The sequence below is a fragment of the Lipophrys pholis genome (assembly GCF_963383615.2).
Source record: "Lipophrys pholis genome assembly, chromosome: 20".
Classification (NCBI taxonomy): domain Eukaryota; kingdom Metazoa; phylum Chordata; class Actinopteri; order Blenniiformes; family Blenniidae; genus Lipophrys; species Lipophrys pholis.
The window spans coordinates 4,355,581-4,370,385 of NC_137648.1; the positions used below are offsets into that span (position 1 = coordinate 4,355,581).

At 42.5% G+C, this 14,805-nt stretch overlaps 1 protein-coding gene across 2 annotated transcripts in view; it reads right to left on the minus strand.

Moving 5' to 3' along the window:
- The window catches only part of rnf152 (ring finger protein 152), a 49,903-nt gene extending 36,142 nt beyond the window's left edge, over nucleotides 1-13,761 (minus strand). The window contains exon 1 of one of the 2 annotated variants that reach the window (XM_080489632.1): nucleotides 13,443-13,761. The gene's annotated coding sequence lies outside the window, so the exon portion shown is untranslated. Of the gene's footprint in view, nucleotides 1-12,042; nucleotides 12,157-13,442 lie in introns of those variants that run through there. The other variant, XM_080489633.1, reaches the window with a different exon arrangement.
- Between the last annotated feature and the right edge of the window lie 1,044 nt (nucleotides 13,762-14,805).

The window sequence follows — 14,805 nt, forward strand, 5'->3', positions numbered from 1 at the left end:
AGGGAGGTATCTCCTTACACCTGCCTGCAAGAACAAGACAAAAGAAATTATCCTTCACACCCGGTGTAACGTCATTAAGCCTCCATATGCTGCCGATGTTCCTGCTCTGGTGATGCGTCCATATAAAGAGCGTCTGCCTCGGATTGTGTCACGTCGCAGTGATGAATAATGAAGGCGTGTGTGAGCCGGCGAGGCGATGCAGACGGCCCCAGATGTTGGGATAAAAGAAAAGTGGGTCAGGTGTCTCGTTGATGCTCCGCGCAGGACAGTGCAGCGAGCGAGCCGAGCATCTGGCCCCGTCACGCAGGGGTCGATGGGAATTTGTCGATATGTAATCGACATGCTAAATGTTGCACCTTGAAGGGGGGGGGGGGGGGGGGGGCTGATAATCGGGAGCCTGATTAGTTGCTGCTGCTGCTGCAGTTCATCAGAAGGTCAAGAGGTGAGGTGCAGAGTTGTATCACCTCTGTCGCGGAGTAAATGGCTCACGGAAGAGTCCTCCATACATCATGGCGTGCGCCGTGGACCTTCACAGCTCCACCATTCCCGCGCAGGCTCATACATCTGAAATAGCACACATCCATCACACACGCCCCCCAACCCCCACCCCCCCACCCCCACAGCGACATCTGCCTCCCGGACCGAGATTCAGCCACCAGCCGCACCGTCGAGCAGATCCCCGTGTTTACGATTCTTTCATCGTAAATCGAGCGTTAACAATCCCGCTCGTCAATCATACCCGGATCATTTGAGGGACCATGCACCACGCCCTCGTCAAATTAAAGCCCCCCCCCAATCCGACAAATGACAATCATCAACACAAAGTGATCTTTACGTACACACACACAAAAAAAAACTTAATTATACATCTATTCATGCCTCTAAGCAGCCATCAGGGTCACTGATCGTCTTTGATTTGCCGGTTTTCATCCACAAATACTGTGAACCAATAACTCTTTGAATTATGTTCTATATGTAATGCACATTTCACAATCAGAATGTTTCTCCAGGATGGATAAATTCGTCAACATGAAACTGAATGAGCGTCAATGAATAATCAACAGAATAATGGTTTTCCAGCCTCAAAGCTGTCAAATTAAAGCTGTTTTGCTTTACATTTCGCTTTCAGTGTTCATTTTCTAATTCTTCGCAGCTTATGCACATGCAGCGATTACTGTGCACTGAGCTTTGAGCGACATCCGAACCACGGTTGACCTGCGATCGATGCTGCACCTGAACGCCATGCATGCATACACTCAAACGAGGCTCTGACTGCCGCAGCTCTGCCAGACGCTTCTAATGAAAAGGGAACTAAATCATATTTGTAAATGAAACAGAAACGACGGGGTTCTCAGTTGCATAGTTTACACAATGTTTTTGCAGTGAAAACAGAAAACCTCCGTAGCGTGGTTTTAGAGCTCGGAACCACTGAAAACTTTAAATATTTTTTTTGAAAATGCTGCTACTGTTCATGTGCATCTTGGCTGTAGTAAATAGTTCTTTTGCACATGCGTGAGTAGATGGGACAACAACAACAAAGGCGGTCTCCATCGTGTCATGACTCCCAGTCCATATTCTCCTGGGACTTGATCGTTTTATAGTAGAGAGTCACCCGTAATAGTGATCCAACTTTGTCATCTGTCCATACGAATATCCGTGTACTCACCATTGTTGATGTTTATGGGGTCATTTTCTCTTCGCGCATGTGTTCGTGGTTTCATTTCCCAAAAATAAAATAAAACTGCACCAACCCCATTGCCTGTCATGCCAACTGCATCATTTTCAAAACGCTGCCGTGTAAATGCAAAATACTTCTGAAACAAAAATGCATAAACGAGGCATTTTCTCTTGAAATGGTGTCTCTCTCTGTGTTTCTCCTGTGTTCAGGATGTAACCTGCCTTCAATTCGGCGCCACAAGCGGGAGTTAGATAAAGCAGTGTAGAAGATGGCCGGAATAAACTACATTTTAGGCCCAGACATGCTGAGCCCTCTTGTGTCTTCATTATCGTTAGACATTATTAAGACAAACACCGAAAATAAGTTTTAAAAATATGTGTCATACAAAAAGCAAGAAAACGCTTGACTTAATCCATTTGGCTTTTCCACATTGTTACAACTATTGAGCACCACGGTTTGCTTTATGGCATGACAATACTTCCATTTGCACTTCATCTGAAACACAATTAGACTCTCCTTATGCTTCGATCCATCTATTTTCTAACAAAACAATTTTTTTGTCTTTCAATATTCTCGTTTGTCCAACTGAGGCATCTGAATCAGGACAACTGGACTTTTCGCACCTTATCAAAGTGGCTCCATGAACCGTATTGAATATCCGTACCACATACTGAATATCTTTGCCGCTTGCCATGTCGACATGGGCACAATATCGAGATAATTCCGGAGGAACCCAACCTCCTCCATCTTATATAATCTCTCCAGCAAGTCCTTGACGGAGTCTTGTGAGTACGCCACCAAGGCAAAGACACAGACGCCTGTACCTCAAGGTCCTGTTGATGCAGAGAAGAGATTTTACCTTGAATTCCTTCAGGATCCCTTCCTGGAAAGATTTTTTTCTCTGTGGGAAAAGGCTTGTTTAATGTAGGGATTTTCCAGACTAGTGTAATCAACAATGACTGCTGAGATGTCGGTGATGGCGACGTGAGGCCATCCAGGAAGATTTTTTTTGTAAAGCATCTATCAGAGCTTGTGTTGCTGATGTTTGTGGTGACATTTGAACCTGGCGAGTGATTCAGGAAACTGTTGATTTGGCTTGTGAAAATCAATATAAGCAGCAAAACCGATGGATTCCGCTTCAAACCTTGTTGTAACCAGTAGGAACTGCGTCTGTCTGGGAACAAAATGAGCTGATTCATTTTAATAAAAGATGCACAGAGTACTAACTAGCATAATATGGCCGTTGTTAACTTATCCCAGCCATCATTCTATCAGACGAATAGACACTATTATAATCATAATATTCTTTCTATATTGGCATGATTTAATAACAATTCATTTCAAAGCTTCAAACAACAAACCAATGAGTTCATTATCATCACTCCCCTCATGTTATATTTATTGTTCACTTGACAGCAAACTAGGGCAAATGAAGCACAAAGACGCTTCTGCCTGTGATGAATCAACTGGATGGAAAGCTTCAAGGCTTCGTGAATCCTCATCTTGTAATAACTAGTGTGGAGCCTCTGGTAGGGCACTCCTATTCACTCAACCTGCCAGACCCATAATGGTGGAAGGGTACAATATTAATTTTTTTTGGACACTCGACCATTCTCGGGCAGAATGCAATGTGTGTCTTTTGTGTTTTTACACTTTAAAAAGTTCCTTATTTTGCACCCATACTTATTAACTTATTAAAAATGTATTGATTGTCCTATCGTGGCAAAAACTGCTTGAAAGAAGTAAACTGTAAATACAAGATGCCTATTGATTAGTCTATATTTAATTCCTGTTTTAATAAAAAAAATATGAATATAATCCAAATATTAAAGACAATAATTAATTAAATTTGAATAAGATGCAGAAAACGATTGACAGCCCTCAACAGTACAAGAGTGCAGTGAGACCAATGGCATTATGGGAAACATGCCAACATAAGACAAAAATAACTCATCGACCAAACAAGCACAAATAACCGTAAAGTTATATCAAGCATGTTGCAGAATCTGGTTTAAGATAAATCCGAATTACAAGACAAAAATCAGGGATGCAATGAGCTGGAAAACGGTTTTCACGGACACTCTGAATCAACACTTCAAGGTAGGTTTGGTCCAGTTTCCGTCCCACCAGCCAAATATGCTGGACTCACTCGCGAGACACCACACCGTGGGACCACTGAGAATAGACCAAAATAACATCTCTAAGCCCATCCTTCAAGTTTCACTGCAAACCCCTGCTCCCTCTGGGTTCCTGGAGTCGCTGTCAGTGAGATCGATGGATTGTCAGGTGTGTTGGAACAGTATAAAAAAACAACAATCCAATAAAATCCCAGAGAACCCAGGTGTGATTTCACATTGGAGGTCCGTCCTCAGGGGACGACAAAAAAAATCCAATGACACGTCTGACAGGAAACTGCAGGTGACTCACAGAGGTGAGGACCTTCATGCTGTAGCCTGGAACAAGCTGTATTCAGTTGCACACATGCTGGTTTATCCTTCAAGCCATAATACTTTCCAGTGGAGAAGAAAAGCCTCCATCAAAAGGAGTGAAAGCAGTGATATTTTTGCTTTGAACGGGTGTGCCTAAGTAATAATTATGCAAAATTGAGTACTTAAGGCAACCTTTCATGTAGAAGTTGACGTCAAATCAGATTCAATTGCTGTAAGGACAGCATTTGCATGTTGCAACGGAGCAGAAGTTACCCAAATTCATCAAGAAGATAACTACTTCCATTATCGCTTTGGCCAAAGCCATTAAAATAGCTTTAACGGGAGATTTATCAACCTCCAACCAACAAATGCTCTACACACTTTCCCGTAGTAAAACAGAAATTCATGTGGACAAAGACTCATGTATTACAAGCAGACTGCAGCATCCACACATCCCATCCAACTTCCAGGGCAAAACCACAGCCGCACATCCAACTTTTCTCCCTCTCATCGACTTAATGGATTGTGGAGGCAAGGTAAGTGATTTCCCTCCGACAACGCGCAATGCATTAGCCTTCGCCATTCGTCACTGTTTACAATCCATCCCGCGCGTGGAAAATAACGGCATCGATCATCGCCGGAGACGCCCGCAAAACAACAGGAACACCACGGAAGAGGGTGATTGATTCGAACTGGATCCTTTTCAGGAATCCCTGGCTGCAGGTTCACAGCTCCCCCCTCACCACCACCACCTCCTCCTCCTCTGGGCCAGAAAAAAAAAAAAAAAAGGGCAGCATTGAATGTAGCTGCTGAGGATGGATGAACGAGTCTGTACATATGCACACGAGTCATTTTAGATTAAAGTGGCTAAACAAATGGAGTGTCAGCCAGCAGGGAGGAAAGCACTGTGCTATCAGCTCATAAAGCTGCTGCACGCACACAATCCAATCCTCGATATCAGGAAACTGAAAACGATTAAATATCCTGATGTGTGTAATTCCCTGAAAGAATCTCAATTTGCAGAGGTCTAGCACTTCTGGCAACTTCTGTCATCTTCGCTTCGATTGCCACTTTAAACCTCATCTCTTCCTCTTCCCCGTTTCTCTGAGGGCAAATTAGATTTACCTAAGCTATTCAGCCTGCCCATTCACCCTTTGCCTCCTGCTACTCGCTGGGTTTTCTTTTCTCCTTATATCTGCCAGATATATGCAGACCTTCCCTCGTCTCTGAAGGTCAGCGTCGGCAACCCATCAGTTGTCAGAAGGGTCTCAAAAAGAGCTTGAAATTGATTCATCACGAGCAGCTCCCTCGGGGGTCTCAGTGCGACGGATATTGTGAATAGAAATGCAGCCGTAAAGTGATTTAAATCTCAGCATAAACAGTCGGAGGCAACGGCTGCAGCCGAAACCTACGGTGACATAGGACTATATTGAAACCTTATTGGTTTGAATTCACATTTTGACTATTTAGTCACGCACAATTTATGCCACTTCTATTTATTCAATCCATCGATCTCATGAAGGATTTTTACTGTCATTTTCAACGCTGGAGCCTAAAATCTCACAGAAAAAAAATGCAAGTCATACAACCATTTGATTCATACAATGCTTAAGAACAAATCAAACACTACATTATATATATTTTTTTGTTTTTTTTACTGTTGACTTGTCGAAACTCTCACCCACATTCAGCTGAGATTGGCTCCAGCCCACTGACACCGTTAGTCTGGTGTGATAACTCCACAGTGTACAAGCAGAATTGCTTCAGGTACAAGAGTGGCCTAAACTCAACCTTATAAATACTTTATACACAGGCTGCATGCAGAGATACGAGTGATCTAAGGTCATTCTTCTATATGCAAACAGGTGACACTGATGCACAAGAGTAGCCTGAGCTCATTGTTATACATGTACAGAGGGAGAAAAGTAACCTAGTGTCACTTTCACACATGTACAAACTTAGACGAAGTTCAAGTACAAGGTGAGCTCGGCTCCACCGTGCACATGAGGATTTGCAGCGTCTGAGTACGGGAGTGACCTAAACTCATCCTTACAAATACTATATACACAGACGTGTTTAGGTACAAGAGTGAGCCAAACTCATTCGACATGCAGACAGGCTGTGTTGAAGTACACAGGCTGCGTTCAACTCCAGGGTTGACATACGACCATTCCTGTACGTGAGCAGATGCAGTGTTTAGGTGGGGCGGTGACCCAGGCCTCTCCCTGTACATACACACAGCATTTAGTTATTCAGCATTACACATTGCACAAAGAGTGGCTGACAAATAACTTTGTACATGTTTGGATGAAAAGACTTGAACTCAGTGTCTCACTGATACACAGAAGGCCTCCGGGTTGAGGGCGAGGTTGTTTCATCCCACTGCACCATCCACCTTTTCATGCAAAATGAATGTTTCCATAAACTGCATTCACATTTTCAGGAAATTACAATTCCCCACACACCAAACAAGCATTTATAATAAAAAAAAAAAATGCAAACTCTCGATACCATCAACAAGCTGGATTTGGCTCGTCGCGCCCCCCCCCCCCCCCGAGGCCAAACACAGCCTCCTCTGTTGGCGCTGAATGTTAAATAGGTGCAGTAAAGCGGCGTATGGACGGGAGCCAGCAGTCTGAGGAGCTGCTGGGTGAAATTATTTGCCGTTTGCTTAACTTCAGGTAGCACTTGGGTAAACAAACGGTCCTTTTCATGTTTGTCTGAACAAGCGCTGCCGTGTTTCCTGTCACTTCCTGTTTTGACTTGCGAGGCCGATGCTCGACGCTACCACTTCCTCGCACAAACCTTATCGTCTGACACAGTAACAAACCCCCGCTGCAGATACAGACAGTGAAAGTATTAACCCAGAAGGGAGTGCACGCTGAAATGTGTAGCTGAAGAGGATAACAGACGACTTCCTTTCACTTCTGTGAAAGATAAAGATGATTGTGTATTTCCTGAGAAGGTCTTTCTCTGAAAAAAAATGTAAAAACATGAAGGAAAAACTGTCGGAATTTATGTTTCAATATGTTGAAACTCCTGACGCGAATTACGCAACATCCCGTAAAGGCCACTTTCTCCCAACAGATGGGAACCAATTAGCCACCTGACTCCCAGAGAACACTTGGGCAGTCGTGTGGAGCCGAGATGCAAATGAAGCAGAGGGAGAGGTGGAAGCAGACCTGCCGACGTCCTGGGAGAGGAGAAATTAATGGGGGAGACAGCCGGGGTGCGTTTCTGGAAGTGGAAGGAGAACGAAGTGGGAAATGATGTATGGGGAGTGCAGGGAGCGGGGGAGCGGGGGTCCCAACGAAAGGTTATCGAAGCGATGGAGTGATGGAGAACGTTGTGGAATCCCGCATGAGCCGACGGCAACATCACGGTGATGCGGTCAACACGAGAGCGCCGTGAAATCAGCGATCCACTGCAGTGGTGCCCAAACTGGGGTCAATGTCACAGTTAGGGGGCGCTGAAGGACAGAGGTAGGGCCTGATGCATCAAATTAGTGAAACAATTTAAACAATTACTTATGTAGATGATGCTCATGTTTATGTTTCATGAAAGAACAGTGCTCTTTCTCTTGTCTCAAATTTATACCTTCATTTTTTTTTTTTTGTTAGACTTCTACTCTGTTCACACCAGGTATCAAATAATTATGGCTGTCAATTAATTATAATATGTTAGTTAGTCATGGTTAATGGCACTTTTCTTTCCTATATAATATTCTGTTTATTCGTTTTTTTTCATCAGCCTTTATTTAGTCAGGAGAACCACATTGAGATTAATAATCTCTTTTATCAGTGCGTCCAGGCAAAAACTTTGAGTATGCAGAGCATGAATACACACGGTATACAAAGACAAATATTTACAGTTCAGTCAGTCTTTTGCCATATTGATATCGCGATAACAACCAGTTTGTAGTATGTTGCCCTATTTAGTAATATCTAGAGCAGAAATCATCAATTTTAGGTAGATTAAGTGTACCCAGTTATACAAAGGGTTCATTTATACAGGTTTGTTCAACTTTAAGAGTTTTAAATCACATTGTTTGTAGGAGAGCTCCAGAACATATCGCAAATGTATCATTACTGCAATATCACACGTGTGACATAACGGCAGTAAATTCCGTTTCCCTGCAAGAAATCATGATTAATTCATGAAAATGATGTGATAACCAATTAAAGAATTGGAAGTGACTGTGCATTTCTTTGTAAATTAATCCTATAACTTTTCATGAATATTTAAAATTCTGTCTGTAGAACAGTGAAACATCTTAACGCAGTTCAGTTTTTTGTTTGTTTTATGTTGTCTAAGTTCTTATTGGGATGACTTTGCAATAAATTGTGCGAACCTACCAGTGACCCTGACAGGAAGTGGAGTCGAACTGTTATCCCAGGATTAGCAGAGAATCGACTAAATTTGACCTGGAACAAACTAAAGCCATAATTCTACCATATTTGTTGGCTCTGGACAAAAAGCGACGTTCCAAAATCCCCTCAAAAACATGAATTCAAATCGTCTCGTCCAGCCAAATCAAGCAAAAGAGGAAAAACTGCCGGAACGGGAGAAGTTGAGCTCTGAAGGACAATTTCAGAAGCCTTGACTGTTTCCAAGGCTCCAAAGGCAAAGTTTACCTTTATTGCCTGTGACTGCTCACACAAAGCAGGCAGCTGTTAGATAAAGAGAAGTAAATATTGGGAGATGTAGCGTGATGCCGAGCGACATATTCCCTTAGAGGTTTGGATGCAGGGAACTAAGTACAAGGCAGGGACGTTAAAGCCATTCTTTACCAAGCAAGTGGCGTTTTAATTAAGGATCTCATGGATCCTGCTGACATTTTAACGTCCCCGTGGCATCTTCTTACAAAGAGAAAAGCTGCCATGCAAATTTAAACAAGGCCGTTGATTTCCCCCACAAATGAGGCTGCAGCTGGGACAGCGAGTGTGCAGAAGTGACGTGGCTCTTGTGCCAGTTCTACGCGTTCATTTAATCCGTCTATCTTTTACATGGCTTTACGGCGGAGACAGAAATGGAGCCGATTCCAGGCAGGCTGCAGCCCAAAGTTTAAATTTAGCAGGTTTAAAGTAACCGCGAACGCATGTTTTTGAACTGTTGGAGGAAACCGGAGATCCCAAAGTGAACCCACCCACACAAAAAGGCCCCCGAGCCTGGAATCAAACCGTGTTGGAATGAGGCAAGTGCTAACCACTACACCACCGTTATTATGTGTCTTGTAATTAAAATGTGAGCAGTAAAATACTTCAGTCTCGTTGGTGTTTTGGAGTTATCAGTGTACACATGGGAAGCGTTGAGGTACAGTCTGCAGTATATTTCAGACGTAGTTCGCTGTTACAACCTGACTCCATTTCACGTCGCCAATTTATTGTCGGTCAACATTCAAAATAGCGATGGAAGATGTTTCCATTTCAACACATTTGGCAAAAAGAAAAACAAATATGGTGCAACTGGTTCAAATTTGGTCCAAGGAGAGAACCAAATCTCAGAGCACAAATACGATATGTTTCACTCACTGCGTCAACTTCAAAACCGTTGCATAAGTCCCCTTTTTGTTTTGTTTTGTTTTTTTGTTATCTTTCTCTAACAACTTCCTCAAATGAAGGTTACCATTTCCTGGCCTCTGCTCTTTCTCAGTCAGCTTAAAACAAAGCGAATAGTCTCCAAGAGAAACCTCGGGAGCTTCAAAAACATGTCCGACGTTTGGAGGAACGCAATGCTTTTCCTGGTGTTTGTTTGTTCAGGTGAAAGTAGCACCACCGCGTTCCGCTTGAGCCTCGACATATCATCACGTTTCACTTGAAGTTGAAGAGCGTAATCAGATTTGTTTGGACTACACAAAACTTCAAATCAGCCAGTCATGTTGTCCAAGAACAACAAAGCAAGCAATTTGACAATATGTCCTTTACGATGAAGTTTAGGTCTGTGCTTGAGTGAGCAAACTTCTCAGAAAGTCTTTTTTTAGTCTTTCTCCGGCAATCAATACAACTTCCTGTTGTTGTCACCATGGCAACAGGTTGTCTCCAGTACAGATCCTTGAGCATTCATCACTTCTGACAAACACTAATGATTGCCTCCAAAAAAAAAAAAAAGACGAAGTCAAAGACAATAAAAATCTAAGTGCAGCCAATTTTTTACTGAATCTCCCCCAAATTAGCGCGACACAACGTAGACTAACAAAGATGAAACGTACCGTGAATTTACAACCCCAATAGACAATGGTAATGTTATCTCGCTAAAGAATAATCTCTTTTAGGGTAAGCTCACTGGCAATAAACAACACGGCTAATGGAAGGTTGGTAATATTAAATGCTGCGGAAGACTCGCCCATAAATAATTTCGGTCAAACATTTCACATAGCTAATGCGCCTTACTAATTAAAGAGTCGTTGTGGAGTGAGCTAACAGGCCCTAAACAACAGAGCTAATGCAAGATTGAAAGTAAGGTAAAGCTAATGGTGCTAAAACATTAGCACACTTGAGCAAACTGGACTCACTGACCCAACAAACAAAGATAATGTGATCTCACTAGTCAAAATTGAATTACGGAGACGTTAACTGGTCCTAAATGACAATGAGACGGCGTCCAAGCAAAAGTGATTGATGCATTAAGACTGAAAAACTGAACGTACTGACCCCACAGGCTTAGCTAATGGTATGCTTCTCATCGAAGACTTTTTCCAGACTGAACGACAAGGTTCAAGTAAGATCATTCATTAAACAAATGCTCTTAATGCTTTGCTCACATATAATTTAATCAAACATTGCATAACATATTTTATTACAAATTATTCATTGTTGAGGGAGCTAGCGGGTCATTGACAACATCTAATGCAAGATTGGCTTCGAACACATTAGCCAACTGAACAACAGACAAGGTGGATTTTATCATATATATACATATATATATATATATATATATATATATATATTCAAAAAACTATTCTAGAGTGAGCTAAAGGGCTTTACATGATAAAACTATGGATGCCTCCAATATATGTACATAATGTTATGTTACTAATCATTGGCCAATTTAAGAGTGAGCTAACTGGACTTAAATATATCAGATTGCCAAAGGCCAAAATCTATTGATTTGGTCATCAGAAGTAACTGATGCTATCTTACTAATCGAAGGTGTGATTTAGAGTGAGCTTACTGGCCCTAGATGATGAAACTAATGGAAGATCGCAAATAAACAGAGCTACTGATGAGCTACTCAGTAAAGATAAATTAGTGAACGTATGCAAGTGGGAAAGCTGACGTTAACTTGGTAACAGCGGATCGAAAAGTAAAGGCCTATCCACACCAGAACGCTGTTGCATGTAAAAAACATCGCTTTTGGCCGATCATCCACACAGTGCTGCGTTTTAGGAGCCCAAAAATGCAAAAATGTGCATATTTTGACAATATATGTCTTAATCTATATAATACCAATTTGAATAATATATTAATAATAATTACTTCAATGATCTTATTGTAACTTATACAAAGTCTGAACATCACACATCAAATCTGGGAAACTGCAAAGACAATTGAAGAAACTCCAAGACCCCAGACCAGTTCTAGTAAGACAATCTCGACCGTGATCCTCATTTAAATGCTGTTTCCAAACAACCTCAAAGTGTTTAGTTTAAAGGTTCCTCGCATGTGTGATGGCCGATAGACTCGAGCTGTACATCACGAGAAAAAAAACAAAAAAAAAACAATAAGGGAACAGCTCACAGAGCAGTGAAGGTTTACTGCTGGCATTAACTCCCGTTGGAAGACATTAATCCTGCAGGCAATTACTGTAGTTGAGAATTAAGCGAGAGCTGACACATCCCAAATGTTGGATGCGGTCCGGCAGTAAAAAAAAAAAAAAAGAAAAGAAAAGAAAAGAAAAAAGAAACGAGGGATTGCACAGTTGTTGGAGGAGGAATACCTGATGGGGAACGCAGCGAAACCAAACGTTCATTTGAGATGAACAGCACGCAGTTTTTAACACGGAGAGCAGTGACCTGCATGTGGCACAGCTGGAGCTCCTGTAACTCCACCTGAAAACACAGCGAGAGACACTGACACACTTTCCCTCCTCCGTCCGCTTCAACTGCCTGCTCAAGACACCTGAATAAAATGCATTTTTATTCCACTGTCAATGATTACACACAGATAGAAAGATGGAAAGAGCTCTCGAAAATAAAAAATTAAAGAAAAGGCAACAAGGTGGCCCAAGTGAAGACATCAGATATTTGAAAAAGGGTCAAAGAGCAACAAACACATGCAAATGTATTAAAATTCAGCATAATTCCAAGAAATGGGGCAGAAATTGATGCTTTTTTTCCTAAATCTCCATGCAGCATGACGTCTCCTTCGGGCATTTTTGGTGCAAAAGTCTACAGAATAACGGTCCATCATTGAAAACGTAGCAAAGCAAGAGAAGAGACTGTATAAAATAGCAACAAGGTGTCCAAAATGTCACTAAAAGTACCAAGAAATCGTTTAAAAAAAAAAAGACGTGTAGAGGGAGGTTAAGCTATGTGATCAATTTTAAGCACAATAAAATTGAAACATTAAAAAAGTATGCAACGGCACTAAATGCAAACACATGCAGAAATAGACGTTTTCCTGTTAAATTTGCATAAAACATGAACAAAACCGTCGTGGATTTTGGTGAAAAAGTACACAGACAAATTGAATGTGCACACATAGACAACTGAAATGGAAACAAAGAGCACATAGAGTCTAAGATGACTGGAGGATCTGGCCAGAGCAGCATTAGAGATGATTAATCAGTCCAAACTTCAAGAAATCTATTAAGAAGTGGCCAACATCCCCCAAAAAAATAGGAGTATATCCAAATGTATTGTGTAGAAATGCAGGCTTTATTCCTACATTTGCACACAACTTGAAGTCTCGTTTTCATGAAAAGTGTGCAGACTCGTGTGTCTGCTCATCAAGACAAAAGGAAAGAGCAAGAAGAAAAAACACCCTGTGTGAGTGAGGGGATATCAGGTGTGTATTATCTGACAAGATCATAGGAATGAACTGGTCAGGGGAGCATTTTTACGCAGAAAACAAAAGTCTCAAACAGCTAAAAAAAAAAAAAAAAAGAAACACATGCCGAATGCAGCATTAAATCCCAGAAAACGGTGCAGAAATGCGCGCTGAACTTGAAGTCTCCGTGGTGCGTTTGGGTGTCGCAGGACTCCGCATACACAAAGCCAAACAGCGGAGATGCAGCTCGGAGCGACACAAACAACACTTATTTCCTCCGCGCTTCTTGGAGCCCTTTGTGCGGACTTTGCGCGGTGATCGGTGCCCGTTTGCGCACGCGTCTCTCACCTTTGTTGTCGGCTGTTGCGCCCGTGCGCTCCTCAGCGTGTGCTCACGCGGCGGCGCTGCTGGAGGATCTGTTGCTGCGCTCCTCGGGCTTGTTTTAGGTGGGTGGCGGATTTTTTGGCTTCTTTCTTGTTTCCAACCAGCAGAAAAACACCGAGAAGCCCTCCCACTCCGGCCCCGCTCAGCCTCCTCCCGGCGGCGGTTCCGCCCTCTCCGTGACACGCGGTGCGCACGGTGCGTGCACTGCGCGCCGCTCCTCCGTGCGCGGCTGACGGCTGCTGCTGCTGCTGCTGCTGCACCGGAGATGACTCCGGCTCCCACTGCACCGCAAAGTAATGCCCATCCTGCTTTCTGCTGCTTGTTGTGGGAGGTGGCGTGGGTGGGGGCTCCATGGTGGCACGCGCTCTTGTGAAGTCGCGACAAAATGTTGGATCTTGTTTTAATCCACATGAAGCGCAGACAGCTGCATGGAAACAGTTTTATCAGTGTACAAGGTGAAATATTGCACTCCTCTCCTAAAGGCATTCTCAACCTTGGGGTCCTGACCCCTCAGAGGGGTCGCAAGATGATTTCAAGAGGTCTCACATGCACTGGTTGAAGGACGGTCATGGTCTTGCGACCAAAGACAACCTGTGATAAAATTCAGAACTTCCGGGAGATGGATGCTGCTGCTACTGCAACCGGCATCAACGAACCAATAGAAATGAAATACTGATCAGCGCCACAACCAAATTAATGCTTTTTATCTGGTTTTGTGTGATTTGATCATCAGAAATAAGTAGAGCAGATGGGATAGGTGTGGTGGTCTAGAGATCCATGAGGTGAACCTGGGATCATATTTTCACATGTTTGAGTTCCACAGTGGTCCCAGAACAAGACCCTGGATCCTCATCAGCTCCCTGGAAAGCCCTGACGTGGCTGCACCTCCGCATCCTGCAAACAGGTTGTTTAAATGCAGAAAAAGAAATTTCCCCAAGGGGAAATTGATAAATGTGACCGATTTAGTATTTTTCTAGACAATAGTAGTCACTTTCACTTCAATGAGGACATAAACTCTGCAGCCCTCAATCAAGCTTACAAATTTTTTATTTTTTTTTATTACATTATTGGATGTCACATGGAAAAGAAATCTGAATTAAAATAAGAAATTAAGAAAATACATGACAAGAAAGGAGTAGTTTTACATGACTCATGTGTCATAATTAACCATGATTTATTTAAAATTTTTATTTATATACTTTATATAGTTGCAATGGGATATAGAGTGACATAGTGATATGCAGCGTATAGCAGGGGTGTCAAACATAAAGCCCGTGGGGAAAAAACGGCCCACAAGAAGCTCCAAACCAAGCGAATCGTAATATGT